At 38.0% G+C, this 24,961-nt stretch overlaps 6 non-coding genes across 6 annotated transcripts; 4 read left to right on the top strand and 2 right to left on the bottom strand.

The window, feature by feature from the left end:
- The first annotated feature begins 1,218 nt into the window (after positions 1 to 1,218).
- On the top strand, positions 1,219 to 1,290 carry TRNAQ-CUG (transfer RNA glutamine (anticodon CUG)). Its single transcript has one exon. It is a non-coding gene; the product is annotated as a tRNA-Gln (tRNA).
- An 828-nt stretch (positions 1,291 to 2,118) lies between these two features.
- On the bottom strand, positions 2,119 to 2,190 carry TRNAQ-UUG (transfer RNA glutamine (anticodon UUG)). The gene has a single exon. It is a non-coding gene; the product is annotated as a tRNA-Gln (tRNA).
- A 1,545-nt stretch (positions 2,191 to 3,735) lies between these two features.
- On the top strand, positions 3,736 to 3,807 carry TRNAQ-CUG (transfer RNA glutamine (anticodon CUG)). The gene has a single exon. It is a non-coding gene; the product is annotated as a tRNA-Gln (tRNA).
- An 828-nt stretch (positions 3,808 to 4,635) lies between these two features.
- TRNAQ-UUG (transfer RNA glutamine (anticodon UUG)) lies at positions 4,636 to 4,707 on the bottom strand. The gene has a single exon. It is a non-coding gene; the product is annotated as a tRNA-Gln (tRNA).
- A 9,781-nt stretch (positions 4,708 to 14,488) lies between these two features.
- TRNAQ-CUG (transfer RNA glutamine (anticodon CUG)) lies at positions 14,489 to 14,560 on the top strand. The gene has a single exon. It is a non-coding gene; the product is annotated as a tRNA-Gln (tRNA).
- A 5,105-nt stretch (positions 14,561 to 19,665) lies between these two features.
- On the top strand, positions 19,666 to 19,737 carry TRNAQ-CUG (transfer RNA glutamine (anticodon CUG)). The gene has a single exon. It is a non-coding gene; the product is annotated as a tRNA-Gln (tRNA).
- Positions 19,738 to 24,961: the final 5,224 nt, after the last annotated feature.

Here is a 24,961-nt window from a genome sequence, read left to right as displayed (position 1 = left end):
TATATGTATATGTATATTTATCAGAAAATGTAAATATATACATTATAAAAATACATATAATTATTAGAGGTGAAAATAATGAACAGTTGTTGCCTCTCCACATTTGAAACATGAGCTTCTTCTCCTTCCTCTTCAATATGCCCCGAAATTGAGATAGTCACTTTTTAATCAATTTTGATCTAACAACATAGTTGATTTGTACAAATCATATCATACGATCTGTGATTAATTGTAAAAAAGAAAATTACATCAGTACCTTTGAGGCCTCCAAGCAAAAGCTTATATTTCATGATTGCAGATCGACTGTTGAAAATCAGCATGAGAAATGTTTTATTTCACAATTTCCATACTAATATACAAAAAACATTTCTACTATCTGAATGATACCGTCATTGTGGTTCTCTAGGTTTGATTTAAGAAAACATCTCTTTCAAAATGTGCTATATTCGCCTTATCAATAGTGTGGAAATCTTCAAAAAGGAATCCTGGGAATCAGCCCTCTGAAATGCATTTGAGAAAAACAGGATAGGATTTTGTAATGTCACACTATTTTGTCTAGGAATGTGATGTAAAAGTATCATAAAGTTTGTATTTCTGTAACTTGTTCAAGCTGTTGGACATTTTGAAAGGAGTCAATATTTGTCTCTTTCAACCTACTGGTGTTGGATTGGAGCTATCAATAAACAAAGATGACAGAAATGGAAAAGGTCAAGAGTAGGAAAGAAGTACCTCAAAGAATTGGACTGGTACCTTTGCATGCAAAGTCCAAAGTGCCAACCATTGCTCTTGGGAGCCACCCATGTGAGAGACAGAGAAATGGATGTAGTAGTTTGGAAATGTAGAATGTTTTAATATTCTTCAGTCAAAGATGATCATTATTTTGTAAATTGCATGTCCTGATAAACGTTTGCACATTTAACCCCTTCCCAGCTGGCCCGTTTCCACCCCCGTGCGGTAAAAAAACAAACAGGGGCGGGCCATGACGAACCCCAGCCGTCATCAGCACACGAGCACCGTAGTGCATGACGGCTGGGGTTCGTCACCAGCATGGAAGGGGTTAACACTGTTATGGAGAATGTAGCTGAAAAGAATCAAATCATATTATCGCTCTTTACACTATGAGCATTCAACTGAGATATCTTTTCATCAATGTAAGAAAAGCCCCCGCACTGATGCGCTCTCTTTTGTCTCAAAGAAAAAATCCCTCATGTATGGCGGGGTTCCATGGTGTAATGGTTAGCACTCTGGACTCTGAATCCAGCAATCCAAGTTCAAATCTTGGTGGGACCTGCTTGAATTTTGAGATTTAATATTTCACTAATTTCTTAGAATTTGTACTTGGAAAAACATAACGTCAAAGTTTTATACTGAAACTTATCAACGTATAAGTATGTATCTATGTATACATGGCTATATCCATCTAGATAGCGATAATACAATATAAAGAAATGAATTAATCATAAACATAAATACAGAAGCTGAAAACTAAAAACTGTTCTTTCCCGTTCACAATTTAAGCAAGAGGTTCTTTTTCTTTCTCATCTGTATGATCAGTAATAAGATAGTTTATTTTGCTGATTTCGTATCTGACAACATTCTTGACTTACACAGTGCATTTAATTGTGCATTTCTTTGAAAGAGGAATTCAGATTAATACATTTGACATTTCTTTCGAAAGATTCTACTTAATGGTTATGGATTTACTTTAGAAAAACAGAGTGTAAATATCTGTGTGTCTGAATTTCAAGAAGATTGTTATTTGAAAGTTCATCTCTTCTGTCCCCAAAATACACAATTTGATTCCTCAAGTTTCTTTTAATGAAGGTTTTCCAATTAAAAAAGTTCCTTGTTCCCCTTATCAATAACAGTAAGATTTAAACAAGTAATATCTTGCATCAGCCCCTTGTGATGAGTTTGAGAAAACAGAGTCAGCTCACAAAATGTCTCATTATTTTGAGCCATTTAATTTCCATGTTTTCTAAAAGTTCTATAATTTGCTCACATCAAATAGACTTTTAAAATACAATCAATAAATTAATGTTTCCCTCTACCCGTGTTAGATTTATGATATTTATGAATACACTTGACAGAAAAAGATTTCGTCATAAGTCATGAAAGTGGTCCCACCGAGATTTGAACTCAGATCTTTGGATTCAAAGTCCAAAGTGCTAACCATTACACCATGGAACCTCCCATGTGCCAGGGGAGCAAATTGCTGCAGCAATGTGGACATTTCACATTTTTTATTTTCTACAGTCAAAGACAAACAGAATTGTATTACTTTTCTATTCTGTTCAACTTTTGCCCATTGAACTATGTTAGGGATGTATGTTGCACAAAGGACTCAAGTAACGCTATGACTCTGTTGAACAGTACTTTTTATGTGAGATAAGATTTTGCAATAAAAATTAAGATTTCCCCGTGAATGCAATCTCTTCTGTCAAAACGGAAAGCTCAGCCTGGTACAGGTGGGTTGATGGTGTTATGCTTGTCAACCTGGAGTCTGAAAACAGGGATCTAAGTACAAAGTTCAGTGGGACTTATCTAAACTTTAAAAAAAAAATTCCATTCAGTTCTTAGAAGTATTAATTGGAAAAACATCTCATTTACTTATAAACTTGTACGTATCAACTTATATGTATGTATCTCCCTATATATCGCTATATGTCTATGTATATTTATCGGAAAATATAAATATATACATTATAAAAATACATATAATTAATAGAGGTGAAAATAATGAACAGTTATTGCCTCTCCGCATTTGAAACATGAGCTTCTTCTCCTTCCTCTTCAATATGCCCCGAAATTGAGATAGTCACTTTTTAATCAATTTTGATCTAACAACATAGTTGATTTGTACAAAGCATATCATACGATCTGTGAATAATTGTAAAAAAGAAAATTAGATCAGTACCTTTGAGGCCTCCAAGCAAAAGCTTATATTTCATGATTGCAGATCGACTGTTGAAAATCAGCATGAGAAATGTTTTATTTCACAATTTCCATACTAATATACAAAAAACATTTCTACTATCTGAATGATACCGTCATTGTGGTTCTCTAGGTTTGATTTAAGAAAACATCTCTTTCAAAATGTGCTATATTCGCCTTATCAATAGTGTGGAAATCTTCAAAAAGGAATGCTGGGAATCAGCCCTCTGAAACGCATTTGAGAAAAACAGGATAGGATTTTGTAATGTCACACTATTTTGCTGGGAATGTGATGTAAATGTATTATAAAGTTCGTATTTCTGTAATTTGTTCAAGCTGTTGGACATTTTGAAAGGAGTCAATATTTGTCTCTTTCAACCTACTGGTGTTGGATTGGAGCTATCAATAAACAAAGATGACAGAAATGGAAAAGGTCAAGAGTAGTAAAGAAGTACCTCAAAGAATTGGACTGGTACCTTTGCATGCAAAGTCCAAAGTGCCAACCATTGCTCTTTGGAGCCACCCATGTGAGAGACAGAGAAATGGATGTAGTAGTTTGGAAATGTAGAATGTTTTAATATTCTTCAGTCAAAGATGATCATTATTTTGTAAATTGCATGTCCTGATAAACGTTTGCACATTTAACACTGTTATGGAGAATGTAGCTGAAAAGAATCAAATCACATTTTCGCTCTTTACACTATGAGCATTCAACTGAGATATCTTTTCATCAATGTAAGAAAAGCCCCCGCACTGATGCGCTCTTTTTGTCTCAATGGAAAAATCCCTCATGTATGGAGGGGTTCCATGGTGTAATGGTTAGCACTCTGGACTCTGAATCCAGCGATCCGAGTTCAAATCTCGGTGGGACCTGCTTGAATTATGAGATTTAATATTTCACTAATTTCTTAGAATTTGGACTTGGAAAAACATAACGTCAAAGTTTTATACTGAAGCTTATCAACATATAAGTATGTATCTATGTATACATGGCTATATCCATCTAGATAGCGATAATACAATATAAAGAAATGAATTAATCATAAACATAAATACAGAAGCTGAAAACTAAAAACTGTTCTTTCCCGTTCACAATTTAAGCAAGAGGTTCTTTTTCTTTCTCATCTGTATGATCAGTAATAAGATAGTTTATTTTGCTGATTTCGTATCTGACAACATTCTTGACTTACACAGTGCATTTAATTGTGCATTTCTTTGAAAGAGGAATTCAGATTAATACATTTGACATTTCTTTCGAAAGATTCTACTTAATGGTTATGGATTTACTTTAGAAAAACAGAGTGTAAATATCTGTGTGTCTGAATTTCAAGAAGATTGTTATTTGAAAGTTCATCTCTTCTGTCCCCAAAATACACAATTTGATTCCTCAAGTTTCTTTTAATGAAGGTTTTCCAATTAAAAAAGTTCCTTGTTCCCCTTATCAATAACAGTAAGATTTAAACAAGTAATATCTTGCATCAGCCCCTTGTGATGAGTTTGAGAAAACAGAGTCAGCTCACAAAATGTCTCATTATTTTGAGCCATTTAATTTCCATGTTTTCTAAAAGTTCTATAATTTGCTCACATCAAATAGACTTTTAAAATACAATCAATAAATTAATGTTTCCCTCTACCCGTGTTAGATTCATGATATTTATGAATACACTTGACAGAAAAAGATTTCGTCATAAGTCATGAAAGTGGTCCCACCGAGATTTGAACTCAGATCTTTGGATTCAAAGTCCAAAGTGCTAACCATTACACCATGGAACCTCCCATGTGCCAGGGGAGCAAATTGCTGCAGCAATGTGGACATTTCACATTTTTTATTTTCTACAGTCAAAGACAAACAGAATTGTATTACTTTTCTATTCTGTTCAACTTTTGCCCATTGAACTATGTTAGGGAAGTATGTTGCACAAAGGACTTAAGTAACGCTATGACTCTGTTGAACAGTACTTTTTATGTGAGATAAGATTTTGCAATAAAAATTAAGATTTCCCCGTGAATGCAATCTCTTCTGTCAAAACGGAAAGCTCAACCTGGTACAGGTGGGTTGATGGTGTTATGCTTGTCAACCTGGAGTCTGAAAACGGGGATCTAAGTACAAAGTTCAGTGGGACTTATCTAAACTTTAAAAAAAAAATTCCATTCAGTTCTTAGAAGTATTAATTGGAAAAACATCTCATTTACTTATAAACTTGTACGTATCAACTTATATGTATGTATCTCCCTATATATCGCTATATGTCTATGTATATTTATCGGAAAATATAAATATATACATTATAAAAATACATATAATTATTAGAGGTGAAAATAATGAACAGTTGTTGCCTCTCCACATTTGAACATATGGCTGAGATACCCGCCACCCCCTCTCAACACAATCCCCAAAGGAGGGAAACCGGAAACAGTTCTTGAAGTTTTTTGGAAGTGGGAGGGAGTGACCCTCCCGGCCGTATTTATTAAAACAAAAAATTAAAAACATTTAAACATTAATGTACAATTTCATACCACATTGCGATGTTTGGCTAACCTTAACAGATTCTCTAATACAGAGGTTCTCCTAGCCGAACTAACATCCTACAAAACATTTACTTGAAATATTGAAATTGTACATCCTAACGTTTAAGGGCCAACGGCAAGGTCGTAACCGGTGTCAAGATCCCTAACCAGACATACCCCCCCCACTTGGAGGGGCGACAGCACTGAGGCGTACTCAAGTGCAACTACTACCAATTTCCCTTGACTTGACGGGGGCACTTATCAACTCGACGCCAGTTAAAGGTCGTTCGAAGACTCGTGTGAGGTATCTAGAAGGTATCGTAGACCTCCCCCCAACCCCACACAACTTACCGCATCTGCCGTCGCAGATGTCACTGGCCCCGGGAAATTCCCCAGGAGGGGGCTGTAACCCCTCCTACACAGGAAGGGGCCTTGACCGCCTTTCCTCTTCTTTCGGCGACCCATCCTTAGAAGGGACCGCCTCCCCGTTGAGGGGCCAAAGGCCACCTCCCCCGAGCGCTCCCATCCGTGTTGGGTGACGCCCACTCATAGGGATCTTCCAATTAGTGCTCACCGATCATGACCTTACCGCCACAGGCCGGATAGTTGACCGGCTATCCGGACCCCCCACACAACTCCTACCTAAAGGTCATGTTTCAACGATTTTAACCATGCTAAGAAGTCCCCTAAGAGTAACTCATTCCCCACCCACGACAAATGCACACCATCCCCCAAATACATACTGTCATCATTAATACAGCTATGATAAATAGAATGCAATGTCCTGGAACGGAACAACCTACTCACTTTATTGTTAAGCTTTATAACAGAATGGTTCAAAGCAGGAATAGAGATAGCCCCCCGCCACACCTTTCGTGGAATCAAATGGGACCATGCAATCGTGCACCCCGGAACTCTCCTCGCCAACCAACTTACAGTGGAAAGCATTGCCTCCAGGAGTAGTCGTCTACCGATGGTGACCAAATCATTGCCCCCAACATGCACTATAACTATAGACGGCGGTGACCTTGTCCGCCCTAACAAACCCTCGAAAAATGTTTGAAACTGGTCAATACAGAGACCGCCCGTTCCGTAGAAGGACATCCTGTACCCGTATTCCCCAGCTACGTGAATCATGTCACCTGCTTTGAATACGTCTGCGGCACGCCTCACGTATGAGTGGCCCACGACCCACACCTCCTTTTTCACAGCCGGTGATGTCTGACCGCTGGCCCGGTGTAGGGTCGACTGCATAGTCCGCCCCGCCTCGTAGGCTTGCGTAACTGAAAACCAAACAAAAACAAGAAGCGTGAGTACATTATTACAGCTTCACAACATGTGCAACCGCACGTATCTTTTATAACAATTGGAGGACCAACGCCCCACTCGTTTCACTTGCTCAACATTAAGACCCCTGGCTGTAGCTTCCGTAGCAGCCCCTATCCGAAAGGAATGGGTCCCAAATTCGCCCGGGTTCAAGCCCGCAGCGGCAATTGACATCGCAAGCACCCGCTGAAACTGAAATTTCGTCAGTGGGGTGGCGTCAGCGTGTCTTAACAAAGTCCCCCCCCATGATGCCACCCTTCGTGCTAGGTAATCCTCTAAACACTTTACCGGGCATATGGAGGACCCAGGAATCCTGCGTATGATGACGCAGTCACCCATCCCATCTTGATCAGTCTTGGATTTTACAAAGGAGACAGTCATTGTTTCTCCCCTGATCTGAACGTGTTCCTGGCACAAACCCCCTGCCACATCCAGTTTGTTCCTTGCAACTAGTTCGCTTACCCGCATTGCTCCGTGAAATGCTAGCGTAAAAGCGGCTCGGAACAGCACCGCCTCAAACTGAGATGAACATGTGGCCGGGAGTGTGGCCAACAACTGGGACAATCTATCCAAACCTATCGGGCGCCTTTCATCTACTCTGCGACCCTCAAGGCGTTGCCACCCACGCAGCGCTTTCTGTACAACGAAAGACGCTGTTGGGTCCTGGATAGCGTGTGCTCTGGCAACAAAGGAAATGGCAGCACGATGCCTCTGGGCCGTAGCCACCGATTTCCCAGCCCTACGTAAGGACATCAGGAAATTCACTACCCATTCCTCGTGACCCCAAAGTCGCTCTCTATCACTCCCCAAAAAGGCTAAATAGGCCAAAAACGCCCCTTCGTATGCCTTCCTCGTCCTTGGTGCTAGACTCTCTCCCACGAGGTGACGAAGTTCGGGGCACCGAGAGACCAGAGAGCTTCGGGAAAGGGTGCCGGCTCTGGGTCCGCTGAGGGGAGGAAACCCAAAAAAGCCTGCATTTGAAAACGAGACAGTGCGTCAGCCGCCTGATTCATCACCCCTGGAACATGCTTTGCTCTGAATAGCACGTTCAATTGCATACATAGTAAAACAATTTCCTTAAGCAGTCTTAAAATCAGTTTACAACGTGCTGCCTGACTATTGATGCACTCGACCACGGTCATATTGTCAGACCAAAATATGACAGAGTGATCTTTGAACCCATCGGGCCATGTTCTCAAGGCCACCAAGATGGGAAACAGTTCCAGGAAAGCAATATTACTCGTCAGACCATTCTCATGCCACCATGTCGGCCATCTTTGTGCCGACCATTTCGTGCCGAAGATGGCGCCAAAACCTATGCTTCCTGCTGAATCTGTCCATAGCCCCAGCTCTTCAGAAGACACGGCTGGTTCATTCCAGACGATTCTACCATTGAAGTCCGCCAGAAATGCTAACCAAATACGCATGTCCTGGCGGATCTCGGCCGATAGTCTCGTGCGATGATGGCACTCTTTAAGGCCGACCATCGCTTGGGCAATTGAACGGAAAAAGGGGCGGGCCATTGGTATTACCCTCAGGGCAAAATTCAACTGTCCCACCAACTGCTGTAATTGTTGCAGCGTAACTTTTGATGCATTTATACACACTTGCAGCGCAGCCCTGAACTTCAACACTTTCTCAGCTGGCAAACGGAAACACCCTTCAATGGAGTCCAACTCGATCCCCAGAAACTCGAGGCAAGTCGTAGGACCCACTGTTTTACCCGGCGCCAATGGCACACCAAACTGTTTCATTAACACACAAAATTCGGCCAAGGCCCGGCCACATTCAAGATCCCCGGCTGCCCCGAGAAACAGAAAATCATCAAGGTAGTGCATTACATCTTGGAAACCTGTTTTCTTTGTGAAGACCCATTGTAGAAAACTACTGAATTTCTCGAAATAAGCACAGGATATAGAGCACCCCATTGGCATACACCTATCCATGTAATAACAACCCTGAAACATGAATCCTAGGAGACGCTGGTCGTCTGGGTGTACCGGGAGCAATCGGAACGCTGACTCGATATCTGACTTCGCCATCAGCGCCCCAGGCCCCAGGCGATTCAAAATGGCTACGGCCTCATCGAAGGATGCGTACCGCACCGAACACACTTCTGGATCGATTGCATCATTTACGGAAAGACCTCGTGGAGCTGATAAATTGTGAATCAGTTGGAACTCACCGGGGTCTTTCTTGGGGACTACCCCTAAGGGAGAACAAACAAAATTCTGGACCGGGGGTACACTAAACGGGCCGGCGACCCGACCTCGAGTCACCTCTTTCCGGATCTTATCCTGTACTACGGTCGTATGCTGCAGGACGGAAAGTTGATTTTTACACTTTTCCACACCCTGAAAGTCCCCTACCGGGATGCGGAAACCATACGAAAAACCGTTCCGCAGCACCCCAGCAGAAGTACGATCCGGGTATTCACTGAGCCAGGGAATCATCGCCAGGGTATCAATCGGGGTAGGTAAAGGCGCCCCTCGGACTATATTAGACCTGTTTGGCACCTCCTCTCCCCCCATTATCACCCGTTCTGGCTCTGCACGAGGACTCAGGATGGGACGACCCACAACCACTACATTCATGTTTGAATTTACACGATCCCTGGGGTCTAGTACATTTACCTCTGTTGAAATTAAAGCAGAAACCCCTTTTTCCGGTACTGCCGGCGGGTTTCGAGTAATCGTCGGCACCCGTACCTGATCGAAAGGGCGTCCCCGCATATTGCCGGGAGGATTCGCCAACATTACTTCCCACCAACGGCATTTTCAACATTCCTGACTCCTTCATTTTATCCCAAGTCAAGGAATCATAACAATCCCAGGTTAAACTTTTATTATGCTCCTTTTCCTTTCTGAACAGATTATCGTAACAGAACCAATGATTACCCTGGTGCGATGTCGAGTACCCCATGATTCGTGATTGATAGATTGGGAACTCGGAAAGCAACTCAGGTCTACGTTCCCCCAAGATTGATGTAAAGATTCCCCAAGCATTGCCCCAATTGCCGATATTCTCATTCACTTTAAAGGCGGCCATTTTTGCGCGCCAAACACTCGGATGCATGAGATCCTTCTGACTCTTTACATGCTCTACCTCATAATGATCAACAAGCAGTGAGAAAATGTTCACATACTCCCCCGCCCAAATCTTTTCCTTAATTGCCAAAGGAACATGTTGCCCCAACTTTTCTCTCCGAGAGGGTGTTGACTCATCCCTCGCGATCGGCAATGGCCGCTTACCTGCACCTGACGCTGCCTCTGTGGTCGCAATCGTTCCTGGTGTCTTGTCCCCTACTGCAGCCGGCACGGGCACCTTGGCTGCTTCCCGTTTCTCACGCAATTGCTTTATCAGCGCCTGCGCATCGACAGCCGTGGCGCCCTCGTTACCTTTACCCAACCACGCTGCCAATTGTGCTGCCAGCTCGGGCGGCATATCATCCTCGGACACGGGGGTGACCACAACGGGAATTGGATTCCCCTCCTCCGGCACGGGAGTTGGAGCCTCGAGCGGGGCACTGGGACCCGGGATGTCTTCACCCGCTGCCCCCCTCCTGGGCCTCTTGTTTTTCCCTCCCGGGGCTGCTCCCGCCAAAGGCCGTTTTGGACCCCCTTCCTCATTCTTGTCCACCCGCTTCTTTAGCTCGGACATCTCCTTCATGAGAACACGCAGCATCTGGTCAGTAGTCATGCGCTTTCCCACCTTCTTCGGCATTCTCCAACAAAGTAACTGTAAAAAAAACAAGAACGATTAAAACGCTCAAAATTGGCTCTTCGTTCCGTCTCGAGCTCACGTGCAGCGAGGAGGTGCAGCTTCAGAGCACAGGAACAAGAGGATGTCTTCTGGTCTTGCGTCCCTTTTTATCCATCTTCAGGGCGGGCGTAAACCCGCCCCTGCCTGCCCCGAGGGCGTGGCCAGCCACGTCAGTGTCTAGGCCAGCCCACTCTAGGGCGGGAAAAAGCGCGCCCCGGCTACGCCGCTTCGGGCATACCAGCCGAGACGCGCCTCCCGCCCAAAATGGCTTCCCGGGGGGATCGAGGCACTCTGCCATACGTTCGGGGGGACCGAGTGGTCGCCCCTTTCCATGAGCTTCTTCTCCTTCCTCTTCAATATGCCCCGAAATTGAGATAGTCACTTTTTAATCAATTTTGATCTAACAACATAGTTGATTTGTACAAAGCATATCATACGATCTGTGAATAATTGTAAAAAAGAAAATTAGATCAGTACCTTTGAGGCCTCCAAGCAAAAGCTTATATTTCATGATTGCAGATCGACTGTTGAAAATCAGCATGAGAAATGTTTTATTTCACAATTTCCATACTAATATACAAAAAACATTTCTACTATCTGAATGATACCGTCATTGTGGTTCTCTAGGTTTGATTTAAGAAAACATCTCTTTCAAAATGTGCTATATTCGCCTTATCAATAGTGTGGAAATCTTCAAAAAGGAATGCTGGGAATCAGCCCTCTGAAACGCATTTGAGAAAAACAGGATAGGATTTTGTAATGTCACACTATTTTGCTAGGAATGTGATGTAAAAGTATTAGAAAGTTCGTATTTCTGTAACTTGTTCAAGCTGTTGGACATTTTGAAAGGAGTCAATATTTGTCTCTTTCAACCTACTGGTGTTGGATTGGAGATATCAATAAACAAAGATGACAGAAATGGAAAAGGTCAAGAGTAGTAAAGAAGTACCTCAAAGAATTGGACTGGTACCTTTGCATGCAAAGTCCAAAGTGCCAACCATTTCTCTTTGGAGCCACCCATGTGAGAGACAGAGAAATGGATGTAGTAGTTTGGAAATGTAGAATGTTTTAATATTCTTCAGTCAAAGATGATCATTATTTTGTAAATTGCATGTCCTGATAAACGTTTGCACATTTAACACTGTTATGGAGAATGTAGCTGAAAAGAATCAAATCACATTATCGCTCTTTACACTATGAGCATTCAACTGAGATATCTTTTCATCAATGTAAGAAAAGCCCCCGCACTGATGCGCTCTCTTTTGTCTCAATGGAAAAATCCCTCATGTATGGCGGGGTTCCATGGTGTAATGGTTAGCACTCTGGACTCTGAATCCAGCGATCCAAGTTCAAATCTCGGTGGGACCTGCTTGAATTATGAGATTTAATATTTCACTAATTTCTTAGAATTTGGACTTGGAAAAACATAACGTCAAAGTTTTATATGGAAACTTATCAACGTATAAGTATGTATCTATGTATACATGGCTATATCCATCTAGATAGCGATAATACAATATAAAGAAATGAATTAATCATAAACATAAATACAGAAGCTGAAAACTAAAAACTGTTCTTTCCCATCCACAATTTAAGCAAGAGGTTCTTTTTCTTTCTCATCTGTATGATCAGTAATAAGATAGTTTATTTTGCTGATTTCGTATCTGACAACATTCTTGACTTACACAGTGCATTTAATTGTGCATTTCTTTGAAAGAGGAATTCAGATTAATACATTTGACATTTCTTTCGAAAGATTCTACTTAATGGTTATGGATTTACTTTAGAAAAACAGAGTGTAAATATCTGTGTGTCTGAATTTCAAGAAGATTGTTATTTGAAAGTTCATCTCTTCTGTCCCCAAAATACACAATTTGATTCCTCAAGTTTTCTTTTAATGAAGGTTTTCCAATTTAAAAAGTTCCTTGTTCCCCTTATCAATAACAGTAAGATTTAAACAAGTAATATCTTGCATCAGCCCCTTGTGATGAGTTTGAGAAAACAGAGTCAGCTCACAAAATGTCTCATCATTTTGAGCCATTTAATTTCCATGTTTTCTAAAAGTTCTATAATTTGCTCACATCAAATAGACTTTTAAAATACAATCAATAAATTAATGTTTCCCTCTACCCGTGTTAGATTTATGATATTTATGAATACACTTGACAGAAAAAGATTTGGTCATAAGTCATGAAAGTGGTCTCACCGAGATTTGAACTTGGATCCTTGGATTCAAAGTCCAAAGTGCTAACCATTACACCATGGAACCTCCCATGTGACAGGGGAGCAAATAGCTGCAGCAATGTGGACATTTCAAATTTTTTATTTTCTACAGTCAAAGACAAACAGAATTGTATTACTTTTCTATTCTGTTCAACTTTTGCCCATTGAACTATGTTAGGGAAGTATGTTGCACAAAGGACTCAAGTAACGCTATGACTCTGTTGAACAGTACTTTTTATGTGAGATAAGATTTTGCAATAAAAATTAAGATTTCCCCGTAAATGCAATCTCTTCTGTCAAAACGGAAAGCTCAACCTGGTACAGGTGGGTTGATGGTGTTATGCTTGTCAATCTGGACTCTGAAAACAGGGATCTAAGTGCAAAGTTCAGTGGCACTTATCTAAACTTTACGATTTTTTTTCCATTCAGTTCTTAGAAGTATTAATTGGAAAAACATCTCATTTACTTATAAACTTGTACATATCAACTTATATGTTTGTATCTCCCTATATATCGCTATATGTATATGTATATTTATCAGAAAATGTAAATATATACATTATAAAAATACATATAATTATTAGAGGTGAAAATAATGAACAGTTGTTGCCTCTCCACATTTGAAACATGAGCTTCTTCTCCTTCCTCTTCAATATGCCCCGAAATTGAGATAGTCACTTTTTAATCAATTTTGATCTAACAACATAGTTGATTTGTACAAATCATATCATACGATCTGTGATTAATTGTAAAAAAGAAAATTACATCAGTACCTTTGAGGCCTCCAAGCAAAAGCTTATATTTCATGATTGCAGATCGACTGTTGAAAATCAGCATGAGAAATGTTTTATTTCACAATTTCCATACTAATATACAAAAAACCTTTCTACTATCTGAATGATACCGTCATTGTGGTTCTCTAGGTTTGATTTAAGAAAACATCTCTTTCAAAATGTGCTATATTCGCCTTATCAATAGTGTGGAAATCTTCAAAAAGGAATCCTGGGAATCAGCCCTCTGAAATGCATTTGAGAAAAACAGGATAGGATTTTGTAATGTCACACTATTTTGTCTAGGAATGTGATGTAAAAGTATCATAAAGTTTGTATTTCTGTAACTTGTTCAAGCTGTTGGACATTTTGAAAGGAGTCAATATTTGTCTCTTTCAACCTACTGGTGTTGGATTGGAGCTATCAATAAACAAAGATGACAGAAATGGAAAAGGTCAAGAGTAGGAAAGAAGTACCTCAAAGAATTGGACTGGTACCTTTGCATGCAAAGTCCAAAGTGCCAACCATTGCTCTTGGGAGCCACCCATGTGAGAGACAGAGAAATGGATGTAGTAGTTTGGAAATGTAGAATGTTTTAATATTCTTCAGTCAAAGATGATCATTATTTTGTAAATTGCATGTCCTGATAAACGTTTGCACATTTAACCCCTTCCCTGCTGGCCCGTTTCCACCCCCGTGCGGTAAACAAACAAACAGGGGCGGGCCATGACGAACCCCAGCCGTCATCAGCACACGAGCACCGTAGTGCATGACGGCTGGGGTTCGTCACCAGCATGGAAGGGGTTAACACTGTTATGGAGAATGTAGCTGAAAAGAATCAAATCATATTATCGCTCTTTACACTATGAGCATTCAACTGAGATATCTTTTCATCAATGTAAGAAAAGCCCCCGCACTGATGCGCTCTCTTTTGTCTCAAAGAAAAAATCCCTCATGTATGGCGGGGTTCCATGGTGTAATGGTTAGCACTCTGGACTCTGAATCCAGCAATCCAAGTTCAAATCTTGGTGGGACCTGCTTGAATTTTGAGATTTAATATTTCACTAATTTCTTAGAATTTGTACTTGGAAAAACATAACGTCAAAGTTTTATACTGAAACTTATCAACAAATAAGTATGTATCTATGTATACATGGCTATATCCATCTAGATAGCGATAATACAATATAAAGAAATGAATTAATCATAAACATAAGTACAGAAGCTGAAAACTAAAAACTGTTCTTTCCCATCCACAATTTGAGCAAGAGGTTCTTTTTCTTTCTCATCTGTATGATCAGTAATAAGATAGTTAATTTTGCTGATTTCTTATCTGACCACATTCTTGACTTACACAGTGCATTTAATTGTGCATTTCTTTGAAAGAGGAATTCAGATTAATACATCTAACATGTCTTTCGAAAGATTCTACTTCATGGTTATGGATTTACTTTAGAAAAACAGAGTGTAAATATCTGTGTGTCTGAATTTCAAGATTGTTATTTAAAAGTTCATCTCTTCTGTCCCCAAAATACACAATTTGATTCCTCAAGTTTTCTTTTAATGAAGGTTTTCCAATTAAAAAAGTTCCTTGTTCCCCTTATCAATAACAGTAAGATTTAAACAAGTAATATCTTGCATCAGCCCCTTGTGATGAGTTTGAGAAAACAGAGTCAGCTCACAAAATGTCTCATTATTTTGAGCCATTTAATTTCCATGTTTTCTAAAAGTTCTATAATTTGCTCACATCAAATAGACTTTTAAAATACAATCAATAAATTAATGTTTCACTCTACCCGTGTTAGATTTATGATATTTATGAATACATTTGACAGAAATAGATTTCGTCATAAGTCATGAAAGTGGTCCCATCGAGATTTGAACTCAGATCCTTGGATTCAAAGTCCAAAGTGCTAACCATTACACCATGGAACCTCCCATGTGACAGGGGAGAAAATTGCTGCAGCAATGTGGACATTTCACATTTTTTATTTTCTACAGTCAAAGACAAACAGAATTGTATTACTTTTCTATTCGGTTCAACTTTTGCCCATTGAACTATGTTAGGGAAGTATGTTGCACAAAGGACTCAAGTAACGCTATGACTCTGTTGAACAGTACTTTTTATGTGAGATAAGATTTTGCAATAAAAATTAAGATTTCCCCCTGAATGCAATCTCTTCTGTCAAAACGGAAAGCTCAACCTGGTACAGGTGGGTTGATGGTGTTATGCTTGTCAATCTGGACTCTGAAAACAGGGATCTAAGTACAAAGCTCAGTGGGACTTATCTAAACTTTAAAAAAAAAATTCCATTCAGTTCTTAGAAGTATTAATTGGAAAAACATCTCATTTACTTATAAACTTGTACGTATCAACTTATATGTATGTATCTCCCTATATATCGCTATATGTCTATGTATATTTATCGGAAAATATAAATATATACATTATAAAAATACATATAATTATTAGAGGTGAAAATAATGAACAGTTGTTGCCTCTCCACATTTGAACATGAGCTTCTTCTCCTTCCTCTTCAATATGCCCCGAAATTGAGATAGTCACTTTTTAATCAATTTTGATCTAACAACATAGTTGATTTGTACAAAGCATATCATACGATCTGTGAATAATTGTAAAAAAGAAAATTAGATCAGTACCTTTGAGGCCTCCAAGCAAAAGCTTATATTTCATGATTGCAGATCGACTGTTGAAAATCAGCATGAGAAATGTTTTATTTCACAATTTCCATACTAATATACAAAAAACATTTCTACTATCTGAATGATACCGTCATTGTGGTTTTCTAGGTTTGATTTAAGAAAACATCTCTTTCAAAATGTGCTATATTCGCCTTATCAATAGTGTGGAAATCTTCAAAAAGGAATGCTGGGAATCAGCCCTCTGAAACGCATTTGAGAAAAACAGGATAGGATTTTGTAATGTCACACTATTTTGCTAGGAATGTGATGTAAAAGTATTAGAAAGTTCGTATTTCTGTAACTTGTTCAAGCTGTTGGACATTTTGAAAGGAGTCAATATTTGTCTCTTTCAACCTACTGGTGTTGGATTGGAGCTATCAATAAACAAAGATGACAGAAATGGAAAAGGTCAAGAGTAGTAAAGAAGTACCTCAAAGAATTGGACTGGTACCTTTGCATGCAAAGTCCAAAGTGCCAACCATTTCTCTTTGGAGCCACCCATGTGAGAGACAGAGAAATGGATGTAGTAGTTTGGAAATGTAGAATGTTTTAATATTCTTCAGTCAAAGATGATCATTATTTTGTAAATTGCATGTCCTGATAAACGTTTGCACATTTAACACTGTTATGGAGAATGTAGCTGAAAAGAATCAAATCACATTATCGCTCTTTACACTATGAGCATTCAACTGAGATATCTTTTCATCAATGTAAGAAAAGCCCCCGCACTGATGCGCTCTCTTTTGTCTCAATGGAAAAATCCCTCATGTATGGCGGGGTTCCATGGTGTAATGGTTAGCACTCTGGACTCTGAATCCAGCGATCCAAGTTCAAATCTCGGTGGGACCTGCTTGAATTATGAGATTTAATATTTCACTAATTTCTTAGAATTTGGACTTGGAAAAACATAACGTCAAAGTTTTATATGGAAACTTATCAACGTATAAGTATGTATCTATGTATACATGGCTATATCCATCTAGATAGCGATAATACAATATAAAGAAATGAATTAATCATAAACATAAATACAGAAGCTGAAAACTAAAAACTGTTCTTTCCCATCCACAATTTAAGCAAGAGGTTCTTTTTCTTTCTCATCTGTATGATCAGTAATAAGATAGTTTATTTTGCTGATTTCGTATCTGACAACATTCTTGACTTACACAGTGCATTTAATTGTGCATTTCTTTGAAAGAGGAATTCAGATTAATACATTTGACATTTCTTTCGAAAGATTCTACTTAATGGTTATGGATTTACTTTAGAAAAACAGAGTGTAAATATCTGTGTGTCTGAATTTCAAGAAGATTGTTATTTGAAAGTTCATCTCTTCTGTCCCCAAAATACACAATTTGATTCCTCAAGTTTTCTTTTAATGAAGGTTTTCCAATTTAAAAAGTTCCTTGTTCCCCTTATCAATAACAGTAAGATTTAAACAAGTAATATCTTGCATCAGCCCCTTGTGATGAGTTTGAGAAAACAGAGTCAGCTCACAAAATGTCTCATCATTTTGAGCCATTTAATTTCCATGTTTTCTAAAAGTTCTATAATTTGCTCACATCAAATAGACTTTTAAAATACAATCAATAAATTAATGTTTCCCTCTACCCGTGTTAGATTTATGATATTTATGAATACACTTGACAGAAAAAGATTTGGTCATAAGTCATGAAAGTGGTCTCACCGAGATTTGAACTTGGATCCTTGGATTCAAAGTCCAAAGTGCTAACCATTACACCATGGAACCTCCCATGTGACAGGGGAGCAAATAGCTGCAGCAATGTGGACATTTCAAATTTTTTATTTTCTACAGTCAAAGACAAACAGAATTGTATTACTTTTCTATTCTGTTCAACTTTTGCCCATTGAACTATGTTAGGGAAGTATGTTGCACAAAGGACTCAAGTAACGCTATGACTCTGTTGAACAGTACTTTTTATGTGAGATAAGATTTTGCAATAAAAATTAAGATTTCCCCGTAAATGCAATCTCTTCTGTCAAAACGGAAAGCTCAACCTGGTACAGGTGGGTTGATGGTGTTATGCTTGTCAATCTGGACTCTGAAAACAGGGATCTAAGTGCAAAGTTCAGTGGCACTTATCTAAACTTTACGATTTTTTTTCCATTCAGTTCTTAGAAGTATTAATTGGAAAAACATCTCATTTACTTATAAACTTGTACATATCAACTTATATGTTTGTATCTCCCTATATATCGCTATATGTATATGTATATTTATCAGAAAATGTAAATATATACATTATAAAAATACATATAATTATTAGAGGTGAAAATAATGAACAGTTGTTGCCTCTCCACATTTGAAACATGAGCTTCTTCTCCTTCCTCTTCAATATGCCCCGAAATTGAGATAGTCACTTTTTAATCAATTTTGATCTAACAACATAGTTGATTTGTACAAATCATATCATACGATCTGTGATTAATTGTAAAAAAGAAAATTACATCAGTACCTTTGAGGCCTCCAAGCAAAAGCTTATATTTCATGATTGCAGATCGACTGTTGAAAATCAGCATGAGAAATGTTTTATTTCACAATTTCCATACTAATATACAAAAAACCTTTCTACTATCTGAATGATACCGTCATTGTGGTTCTCTAGGTTTGATTTAAGAAAACATCTCTTTCAAAATGTGCTATATTCGCCTTATCAATAGTGTGGAAATCTTCAAAAAGGAATCCTGGGAATCAGCCCTCTGAAATGCATTTGAGAAAAACAGGATAGGATTTTGTAATGTCACACTATTTTGTCTAGGAATGTGATGTAAAAGTATCATAAAGTTTGTATTTCTGTAACTTGTTCAAGCTGTTGGACATTTTGAAAGGAGTCAATATTTGTCTCTTTCAACCTACTGGTGTTGGATTGGAGCTATCAATAAACAAAGATGACAGAAATGGAAAAGGTCAAGAGTAGTAAAGAAGTACCTCAAAGAATTGGACTGGTACCTTTGCATGCAAAGTCCAAAGTGCCAACCATTGCTCTTGGGAGCCACCCATGTGAGAGACAGAGAAATGGATGTAGTAGTTTGGAAATGTAGAATGTTTTAATATTCTTCAGTCAAAGATGATCATTATTTTGTAAATTGCATGTCCTGATAAACGTTTGCACATTTAACCCCTTCCCTGCTGGCCCGTTTCCACCCCCGTGCGGTAAACAAACAAACAGGGGCGGGCCATGACGAACCCCAGCCGTCATCAGCACACGAGCACCGTAGTGCATGACGGCTGGGGTTCGTCACCAGCATGGAAGGGGTTAACACTGTTATGGAGAATGTAGCTGAAAAGAATCAAATCATATTATCGCTCTTTACACTATGAGCATTCAACTGAGATATCTTTTCATCAATGTAAGAAAAGCCCCCGCACTGATGCGCTCTCTTTTGTCTCAAAGAAAAAATCCCTCATGTATGGCGGGGTTCCATGGTGTAATGGTTAGCACTCTGGACTCTGAATCCAGCAATCCAAGTTCAAATCTTGGTGGGACCTGCTTGAATTTTGAGATTTAATATTTCACTAATTTCTTAGAATTTGTACTTGGAAAAACATAACGTCAAAGTTTTATACTGAAACTTATCAACAAATAAGTATGTATCTATGTATACATGGCTATATCCATCTAGATAGCGATAATACAATATAAAGAAATGAATTAATCATAAACATAAGTACAGAAGCTGAAAACTAAAAACTGTTCTTTCCCATCCACAATTTGAGCAAGAGGTTCTTTTTCTTTCTCATCTGTATGATCAGTAATAAGATAGTTAATTTTGCTGATTTCTTATCTGACCACATTCTTGACTTACACAGTGCATTTAATTGTGCATTTCTTTGAAAGAGGAATTCAGATTAATACATCTAACATGTCTTTCGAAAGATTCTACTTCATGGTTATGGATTTACTTTAGAAAAACAGAGTGTAAATATCTGTGTGTCTGAATTTCAAGATTGTTATTTAAAAGTTCATCTCTTCTGTCCCCAAAATACACAATTTGATTCCTCAAGTTTTCTTTTAATGAAGGTTTTCCAATTAAAAAAGTTCCTTGTTCCCCTTATCAATAACAGTAAGATTTAAACAAGTAATATCTTGCATCAGCCCCTTGTGATGAGTTTGAGAAAACAGAGTCAGCTCACAAAATGTCTCATTATTTTGAGCCATTTAATTTCCATGTTTTCTAAAAGTTCTATAATTTGCTCACATCAAATAGACTTTTAAAATACAATCGATAAATTAATGTTTCACTCTACCCGTGTTAGATTTATGATATTTATGAATACATTTGACAGAAATAGATTTCGTCATAAGTCATGAAAGTGGTCCCATCGAGATTTGAACTCAGATCCTTGGATTCAAAGTCCAAAGTGCTAACCATTACACCATGGAACCTCCCATGTGACAGGGGAGAAAATTGCTGCAGCAATGTGGACATTTCACATTTTTTATTTTCTACAGTCAAAGACAAACAGAATTGTATTACTTTTCTATTCGGTTCAACTTTTGCCCATTGAACTATGTTAGGGAAGTATGTTGCACAAAGGACTCAAGTAACGCTATGACTCTGTTGAACAGTACTTTTTATGTGAGATAAGATTTTGCAATAAAAATTAAGATTTCCCCCTGAATGCAATCTCTTCTGTCAAAACGGAAAGCTCAACCTGGTACAGGTGGGTTGATGGTGTTATGCTTGTCAATCTGGACTCTGAAAACAGGGATCTAAGTACAAAGCTCAGTGGGACTTATCTAAACTTTACGATTTTTTTTTCCATTCAGTTCTTAGAAGTATTAATTGGAAAAACATCTCATTTACTTATAAACTTGTACATATCAACTTATATGTATGTATCTCCCTATATATCGCTATATTTATATGTATATTTATCAGAAAATGTAAATATATACATTATAAAAATACATATAATTATTAGAGGTGAAAATAATGAACAGTTGTTGCCTCTCCACATTTGAAACATGAGCTTCTTCTCCTTCCTCTTCAATATGCCCCGAAATTGAGATAGTCACTTTTTAATCAATTTTGATCTAACAACATAGTTGATTTGTACAAATCATATCATACGATCTGTGATTAATTGTAAAAAAGAAAATTACATCAGTACCTTTGAGGCCTCCAAGCAAAAGCTTATATTTCATGATTGCAGATCGACTGTTGAAAATCAGCATGAGAAATGTTTTATTTCACAATTTCCATACTAATATACAAAAAACCTTTCTACTATCTGAATGATACCGTCATTGTGGTTCTCTAGGTTTGATTTAAGAAAACATCTCTTTCAAAATGTGCTATATTCGCCTTATCAATAGTGTGGAAATCTTCAAAAAGGAATCCTGGGAATCAGCCCTCTGAAATGCATTTGAGAAAAACAGGATAGGATTTTGTAATGTCACACTATTTTGTCTAGGAATGTGATGTAAAAGTATCATAAAGTTAGTATTTCTGTAACTTGTTCAAGCTGTTGGACATTTTGAAAGGAGTCAATATTTGTCTCTTTCAACCTACTGGTGTTGGATTGGAGCTATCAATAAACAAAGATGACAGAAATGGAAAAGGTCAAGAGTAGGAAAGAAGTACCTCAAAGAATTGGACTGGTACCTTTGCATGCAAAGTCCAAAGTGCCAACCATTGCTCTTGGGAGCCACCCATGTGAGAGACAGAGAAATGGATGTAGTAGTTTGGAAATGTAGAATGTTTTAATATTCTTCAGTCAAAGATGATCATTATTTTGTAAATTGCATGTCCTGATAAACGTTTGCACATTTAACCCCTTCCCTGCTGGCCCGTTTCCACCCCCGTGCGGTAAACAAACAAACAGGGGCGGGCCATAACGAACCCCAGCCGTCATCAGCACACGAGCACCGTAGTGCATGACGGCTGGGGTTCGTCACCAGCATGGAAGGGGTTAACACTGTTATGGAGAATGTAGCTGAAAAGAATCAAATCATATTATCGCTCTTTACACTATGAGCATTCAACTGAGATATCTTTTCATCAATGTAAGAAAAGCCCCCGCACTGATGCGCTCTCTTTTGTCTCAAAGAAAAAATCCCTCATGTATGGCGGGGTTCCATGGTGTAATGGTTAGCACTCTGGACTCTGAATCCAGCAATCCAAATTCAAATCTTGGTGGGACCTGCTTGAATGTTGAGATTTAATATTTCACTAATTTCTTAGAATTTGTACTTGGAAAAACATAACGTCAAAGTTTTATACTGAAACTTATCAACGTATAAGTATGTATCTATGTATACATGGCTATATCCATCTAGATAGCGATAATACAATATAAAGAAATGAATTAATCATAAACATAAGTACAGAAGCTGAAAACTAAAAACTGTTCTTTCCCATCCACAATTTGAGCAAGAGGTTCTTTTTCTTTCTCATCTGTATGATCAGTAATAAGATAGTTAATTTTGCTGATTTCTTATCTGACCACATTCTTGACTTACACAGTGCATTTAATTGTGCATTTCTTTGAAAGAGGAATTCAGATTAATACATCTAACATGTCTTTCGAAAGATTCTACTTCATGGTTATGGATTTACTTTAGAAAAACAGAGTGTAAATATCTGTGTGTCTGAATTTCAAGATTGTTATTTAAAAGTTCATCTCTTCTGTCCCCAAAATACACAATTTGATTCCTCAAGTTTTCTTTTAATGAAGGTTTTCCAATTAAAAAAGTTCCTTGTTCCCCTTATCAATAACAGTAAGATTTAAACAAGTAATATCTTGCATCAGCCCCTTGTGATGAGTTTGAGAAAACAGAGTCAGCTCACAAAATGTCTCATTATTTTGAGCCATTTAATTTCCATGTTTTCTAAAAGTTCTATAATTTGCTCACATCAAATAGACTTTTAAAATACAATCAATAAATTAATGTTTCACTCTACCCGTGTTAGATTTATGATATTTATGAATACATTTGACAGAAATAGATTTCGTCATAAGTCATGAAAGTGGTCCCATCGAGATTTGAACTCAGATCCTTGGATTCAAAGTCCAAAGTGCTAACCATTACACCATGGAACCTCCCATGTGACAGGGGAGAAAATTGCTGCAGCAATGTGGACATTTCACATTTTTTATTTTCTACAGTCAAAGACAAACAGAATTGTATTACTTTTCTATTCGGTTCAACTTTTGCCCATTGAACTATGTTAGGGAAGTATGTTGCACAAAGGACTCAAGTAACGCTATGACTCTGTTGAACAGTACTTTTTATGTGAGATAAGATTTTGCAATAAAAATTAAGATTTCCCCCTGAATGCAATCTCTTCTGTCAAAACGGAAAGCTCAACCTGGTACAGGTGGGTTGATGGTGTTATGCTTGTCAATCTGGACTCTGAAAACAGGGATCTAAGTACAAAGCTCAGTGGGACTTATCTAAACTTTACGATTTTTTTTTCCATTCAGTTCTTAGAAGTATTAATTGGAAAAACATCTCATTTACTTATAAACTTGTACGTATCAACTTATATGTATGTATCTCCCTATATATCGCTATATGTCTATGTATATTTATCGGAAAATATAAATATATACATTATAAAAATACATATAATTAATAGAGGTGAAAATAATGAACAGTTGTTGCCTCTCCGCATTTGAAACATGAGCGCCTTCTCCTTCCTCTTCTATATGTCCTGAAATTGAGATAGTCACTTTTTAATCAATTTTGATCTAACAACATAGTTGATTTGTACAGAGCATATCATACGATCTGTGAATAATTGTAAAAAAGAAAATTAGATCAGTACCTTTGAGGCCTCCAAGCAAAAGCTTATATTTCATGATTGCAGATCGACTGTTGAAAATCAGCATGAGAAATGTTTTATTTCACAATTTCCATACTAATATACAAAAAACATTTCTACTATCTGAATGATACCGTCATTGTGGTTCTCTAGGTTTGATTTAAGAAAACATCTCTTTCAAAATGTGCTATATTCGCCTTATCAATAGTGTGGAAATCTTCAAAAAGGAATGCTGGGAATCAGCCCTCTGAAATGCATTTGAGAAAAACAGGATAGGATTTTGTAATGTCACACTATTTTGTCTAGGAATGTGATGTAAAAGTATTATAAAGTTCGTATTTCTGTAACTTGTTCAAGCTGTTGGACATTTTGAAAGGAGTCAATATTTGTCTCTTTCAACCTACTGGTGTTGGATTGGAGCTATCAATAAACAAAGATGACAGAAATGGAAAAGGTCAAGAGTAGTAAAGAAGTACCTCAAAGAATTGGACTGGTACCTTTGCATGCAAAGTCCAAAGTGCCAACCATTGCTCTTTGGAGCCACCCATGTGAGAGACAGAGAAATGGATGTAGTAGTTTGGAAATGTAGAATGTTTTAATATTCTTCAGTCAAAGATGATCATTATTTTGTAAATTGCATGTCCTGATAAACGTTTGCACATTTAACACTGTTATGGAGAATGTAGCTGAAAAGAATCAAATCACATTATCGCTCTTTACACTATGAGCATTCAACTGAGATATCTTTTCATCAATGTAAGAAAAGCCCCCGCACTGATGCGCTCTCTTTTGTCTCAATGGAAAAAGCCCTCATGTATGGCGGGGTTCCATGGTGTATTGGTTAGCACTCTGGACTCTGAATCCAGCTATCCGAGTTCAAATCTCAGTGGGACCTGCTTGAATTATGAGATTTGATATTTCACTAATTTCTTAGAATTTGG

The sequence above is a fragment of the Lissotriton vulgaris genome, unplaced genomic scaffold, assembly GCF_964263255.1.
Source record: "Lissotriton vulgaris unplaced genomic scaffold, aLisVul1.2 SCAFFOLD_714, whole genome shotgun sequence".
In the NCBI taxonomy this organism is placed as follows: domain Eukaryota; kingdom Metazoa; phylum Chordata; class Amphibia; order Caudata; family Salamandridae; genus Lissotriton; species Lissotriton vulgaris.
The sequence above is the reverse complement of the archived record's forward strand: the minus strand, read 5'-3'. Positions and strand labels throughout refer to the sequence as shown.